The sequence below is a fragment of the Entelurus aequoreus genome, linkage group LG22, assembly GCF_033978785.1.
Source record: "Entelurus aequoreus isolate RoL-2023_Sb linkage group LG22, RoL_Eaeq_v1.1, whole genome shotgun sequence".
Lineage (NCBI taxonomy): Eukaryota > Metazoa > Chordata > Actinopteri > Syngnathiformes > Syngnathidae > Entelurus > Entelurus aequoreus.
The window spans coordinates 45,433,660-45,439,659 of NC_084752.1; the positions used below are offsets into that span (position 1 = coordinate 45,433,660).

The following is a 6,000-nucleotide window of genomic DNA, read 5'->3' on the forward strand; positions in this document are numbered from 1 at the left end:
CGCATCGGGTGAAGTCCTTCGTCCTTCTGCCGATTGCTGGAACGCAGGTGAGCACGGGTGTTGATGAGTAGATGAGGGCTGGCTGGCGTAGGTGGAGAGCTAATGTTTTTAGCATAGCTCTGTGAGGTCCCGTTGCTAAGTTGCTAAGTTAGCTTCAATGGCGTCGTTAGCACAGCATTGTTAACCTTCGCCAGCCTGGAAAGCATTAACCGTGTATTTACATGTCCACGGTTTAATAGTATTGTTGATTTTCTATCTATCCTTCCTTCTATCCTTTATTTTTTTGTTTCTATATGCAGTTAAAGCACGATGCTATCACGTTAGCTCGTAGCTAAAGCATTTCGCCGATGTATTGTCGTGGAGATAAAAGGCACTGAATGTCCATTTTGCGTTCTCGACTCTCATTTTCAAGAGGATATAGTATCCCAGGTGGTTTAAAATACAAATCCGTGATCCACAATAAAAAAAGGAGAGTGTGGAATCCAATGAGCCAGCTTGTACCTAAGTTACGGTCAGAGCGAAAAAAGATACGTCCATCACTGCCTCTCAAGTCCTTCACTGTAACGTTCCTCATCTACGAATCTTTCATCCTCGCTCAAATTAATGGGGTAATCATCACTTTCTCGGTCCGAATCTCTCTCGCTCCATTGTAAACAATGGGGAATTGTGAGTAATACTAGCTCCTGTGACGTCACGCTACTTCCGGTACAGGCAAGGCTTTTTTTTATCAGCGAGCAAAAGTTGCGAACTTTATCGTCGATTTTCTCTATTAAATCCTTTCAGCAAAAATATGGCAATATCGCGAAATGATCAAGTATGACACATAGAATGGATCTGCTATTCCCGTTTAAATTAAAAAAAATCATTTCAGTAGGCCTTTAAAACACAATTTGAAGCAACAGCAGGTTTATCTAATGTAATCGACTGCACACACACATTGCTAGCCATCATATAACCAATATGTTAACAGAAAACATTTGTATTCGATCAATGTGCAGATCATATGTGCAGTAACACTGTAGCAATGTACACTACAGACTACAAACTGGCATTATGCGCCATTTGAGGTACATTTATTTACGGAATCATCCAAATATGAATCCCTGTGAGGCACATTGAGCATATTCGCCCTCCGTAAATTGTTATGCCATCTTTACAGTATCACTACTAGTCAGTGGTTAAACTGAGTGACGTGCTGTTTTTTTCTGGTTAAACTACATCTTAAGATCTTTCAAACAAGCACGTGATTGTCTCTGTGTGCAAAGTATACTCATGTTAAAAAGACGCGTGTGAAATAGTAAACCACACCTTTTCCCCGGCGCATGCAGTGGTGCACTGACGAGCAACAATAGTGGAATAGAGAACATTTACTGTATACACTCCAGCAAGAAAGTCTTCTTTTATGCCGTCTTGCTCATTACTTTTGTGCTTACTGACTGCGCTGAGTGTGGGATCTCAGGCACATGGCTAATTTAAATACAATTTGTGTATTTAAAGGGGAACGGCACTTTTTGGGACTTTTGTCTATCATTCACAATCTTTATGTAAGACAAGAACACATACGTTTTTCTTTTTTTATGCATTTTAACTCATAAATAAACGCTACCAAAAGTCAGCTGACAATGGAGCTAATGGGAGTCACTCTATTCCACCTATAAAAAGCTCTGTAAAAAAAAACATCCAAAAGCCCCCATCATTGTCTTATAAACACATATGTATATATATGTAATGTAGTAACATGGAATATTTACATATTTTGTTCATTTTAAGCATACGGTGGTGTATTAATCACAAGGTTCCCTATTTCCTTCTACAACAACAACACTACTAATCATGGCAGACTTCATGAGAGACAAAAAAAACTACTTTGGGACAAATGATGATCCAGAACCTTGTTTTTGAGCCTGAATATAGGGCTTTAGAAGATTTGTGCTAAACAGATCCAGCTCTAGTGAAACTCGAAGCAACCTGTAGCAGTATTGCTAAGTGCTGAACAAGATATACAAACTATAAAGATAATATAACAATCACTTACTGTACAAAGTCTGCGCTCACTGGGATGCCGACTGATAGGATGTTTATATCTTCCCGTTTAGCTGAATCCTCACAAAGGGTAAAACGCGTCTTTTTGTGTCTTTCTCGCCATCTTTGGTTCGAAGTTGAATGTCTAAGTTGACCAAGTTCTTGGTTTATGTCCACAACCTTCTACTATCCAGGTGAGAGGCATGATTTAATCTAGAATTAACTTTCACCAGCTCAGAGGCGATACAGCAGTATGTCAATAATCTGGCAGCATAAGCTAATAAGCGCTCTGTGATTAAGGCGCCACTAAAAAATAGATTGTCTGCGTTAGCACTTATGGTAACAATATTGCTAATACTTGGTTAGTATTCAGGTGTAAAGAGTTTTGTTGGCAGTTTTTAGATGTTTTTTCAGAGGGCTTATAAGAGGAATGATTAGATACATTGTTAGCCACCTTGTATATGCCCTAAGGCAGGGGTCACCAACCTGTTTGAAACCAAGAGCTACTTCTTGGGTACTGATTAATGCGAAGGGCTACCAGTTTGATACACACTTAAATAAATTGCCAGAAATAGCCAATTTGCTCAATTTACCTTTAACTCTGTTATTATTAATAAATAATGATATTTACACTTAATTGAACGGTTTAAAAGAGGAGAAAACACGAAACAAATGACAATTAAATTTTGAAACATAGTTTATCTTCCATTTCGACTCTTTAAAATTAAAAATTCTACCGAAAAAAAGAAGAGAGAAACTAGCTAATTCGAATCTTTTTGAAAAAATTTAAAAAAATAATTTATGGAACATCATTAGTAATTTTTCCTGATTAAGATTAATTTTAGAATTTTGATGACACGTTTTAAATAGCTTAAAATCCAATCTGCACTTTGTTAGAATATATAACAAATTGGACCAAGCTATATTTCTAACAAAGACAAATCATTATTTCTTCTAGATTTTCCAGAACAAAAATTTTAAAAGAAATTCAAAAGACTTTGAAATAAGATTTAAATTTGATTCTACAGATTTTCTAGATTTGCCAGAATAATTTTTTTGAATTTTAATCATAATAAGTTTGAAGAAATATTTCACAAATATTCTTCGTCGAAAAAACAGAAGCTAAAATGAAGAATTAAATCAAAATGTATTTATTATTCTTTACAATAAAAAAAATACATTTACTTGAACATTGATTTAAATTGTCAGGAAAGAAGAGGAAAGAATTTAAAAGGTAAAAAGGTATATGTGTTTAAAAATCCTAAAATCATTTTTAAGGTTGTATTTTTTCTCTAAAATTGTCTTTCTGAAAGTTATAAGAAGCAAAGTAAAAAAAATGTATGAATTTATTTAAACAAGTGAAGACCAAGTCTTTAAAATATTTTCTTGGATTTTCAAATTCTATTTGAGTTTTGTCTCTCTTAGAATTAAAAATGTCGGGCAAAGCGAGACCAGCTTGCTAGTAAATAAATACAATTTAAAAAATAGAGGCAGCTCACTGGTAAGTGCTGCTATTTGAGCTAATTTTAGAACAGGCCAGCGGGCTACTCATCTGGTCCTTACGGGCTACCTGGTGCCCGCGGGCACCGTGTTGGTGACCCCTGCCCTAAGGACTAAGAATACATAATAAAAAGAAAAATACATAGAGATTGTGAATGATAAGCAAAAATGTTTTTAAAAAGTGCTATTACCCTTTAAATTACGGTGTGGACGGAGTGGCCCCGGAGTGCGCTCAATTTCACGAACAAAAAAAATGTTCTGGGATTATTGCCTGTGCACATCTGAATTTTTTTTATTTGTTTTCTAGATTTGAGTGTACACCATGTTTTAGTAGAAAAACCACACAAAGCTCCTGGTCTTATTAGAGGCGCTATCTACAAGAAGCGGGCGTTTAAACCCTGAGGGATAGGAAGCACGGCGGACCGGAGTTGCTGCTGCTGCTTGCTGCCATGGAAACCCGTGTAACCCAAACGGCTGCCAAAGGCGGCGTGGCAATTTCCTGACCTTGAAATTTGCTTTTGCTTGTCTGGCAAGGACACGCAAGTGAGAGGAGAAGCGCAGATAAAAAGGCTTAATTAATGAATAATGCAAGGATATGAATAAGAGAGGTGCCACAAGACTGTAGATGGACTTGTGAACAGATCTTTTTACAGCAACTGCTTCTACATGGCCCCTTGGGGGAATGAGGGGGGGAATAATTGATAACAAAAAGCGAAAAAAGTAAATCAGCAGTGTTTTTTTTTTGGTTCTTTGCTCCCTTTTCTCGCTGCCCAAAGGATTATCCCCTCTAATAGACTTAAAGGCACTTTAACTGATCTCCCAGCTGTCTGCCTCCCCAGCGAGAAGCCATCCAGGTCAGGTCTGAGGAAAAATATCCGACAACGGCGGCGTAACACATTCCAAAAGTGCCTTAGACCTTAGGAACAATTGGACCGATTGTTCATCACGGCACGAGAGTCAGGTCTTCCTTTTAGTATTTAACACAGCTCCCGTTTTAGCCAGACAATTGTGTGCGTCCAACGTAACTGCTTTAGGTTTGATAATCAGTAAATAATTCATCCGAAGAGTGCCAAGGAATGTGGGTCAGGAGACTGATCTGCATATTTCGAAGCAAGGAAACCTCTAGCCTAGAACGTCAAGTGCTGCGCTGTGGCTTTAGCTCATTCTGGTTGAAGCGTTTGTAGAGCCTATGGAGGTTCAGACATGACAATAGCCTGCCACTGATTGGATATTCTGAGGATTCACACGGATTTAATACAGAATGAGCTTGCTACTTACCCTTTAAAAGGTAACCTATTACACAGGTCACATTTGATGATGTCACAACAATAAAACCTGAGAAAAGTCTGTCATCCAATACCCAGTTGTGTCTTTTTGTGACAAATAAAAATCTTCCTTCCTCATGGACAAGATAAAACCTCTGACCGGCCCCGACCGAGATGAACATGCCTTTGTAAACGCAGAGAACAGCTTTGTTAAAAAAATTGAAATAATTGTTTTCCTAGGGTAAACTGGATAACACACTGACAAAGCTTAACCTATTCTTACTATAACAATTTACAAGGTTAACATAGGTTGCTTCTCTTTCTTCTCCATCTTTCTGCATTCTTTTGCATCTCTAGTTATTGTTACGTATATGTATTGTTGCATTTGAACAACTGTATTGTTGATAATAGAGGTAAAATATTGGTATTGTTCATTATCAATAGCACTATTTCTATTGGTATTTGTATTGCTGTAGTGTAATAATGCTCATTGTCATTTCTGTATCATTATTTATTTCGCTAACTGCTTCTTTGCTATCACTTTTACCATCACATTTGTACATATCCTATTTGCGGATGTTGCTTATCTTGTGTGATGACTGTATTATGATGATAGTATATATATCTGATAGTATATATCTGTATCATGAATCAATTTAAGTGGACCCCGACTTAAACATGTTGAAAAACTTATTCGGGTGTTACCATTTAGTGGTCAATTGTACGGAATATGTACTTCACTGTGCAACCTACTAATAAAAGTCTCAATCAATCAATCAAAATGCTCTATTGTTGTTGTTATATTTTCTGTTGTTTTTGTCTCTCTGTCTTATCCCCCTCTCGTCCCCACAATTCCCCCCTCTGTCTTCCTTTTTTTCCTCTTTCTATCCCCTCCTGCTCTGGCCCGGCTGCATCAAATGATAACATACCGTATTTCCTTGAATTGGCGCCGGGAATATAGTATTCGCCTGCCTAGAATTACAGCCGGGTCAAACTCGTTTCGCAAAATAATTAGCGCATGCTTGGCACTTCCGCCGGGTCAAATATGAGTCATTAAATGACTCCCGCCTCCTGGTGGTAGAGGGCGCTAGTGATCCTTCTTGCGACTACCAGTACTGCAGGAGACCGGTACTGCAGAAGAAGACAACAAGCAGCAAGCATGAACAGCGATTGTTTGCTTACACTTTTAACATGGAGGATTACATATCTAAAA

General features: G+C 37.8%; 1 protein-coding gene across 3 annotated transcripts in view; it reads right to left on the reverse strand.

The window, feature by feature from the left end:
* Window positions 1–6,000, reverse strand: part of LOC133639515 (cilia- and flagella-associated protein 251-like) — a 128,710-nt gene that overhangs the window by 110,808 nt on the left and 11,902 nt on the right. The window lies entirely within an intron of this gene.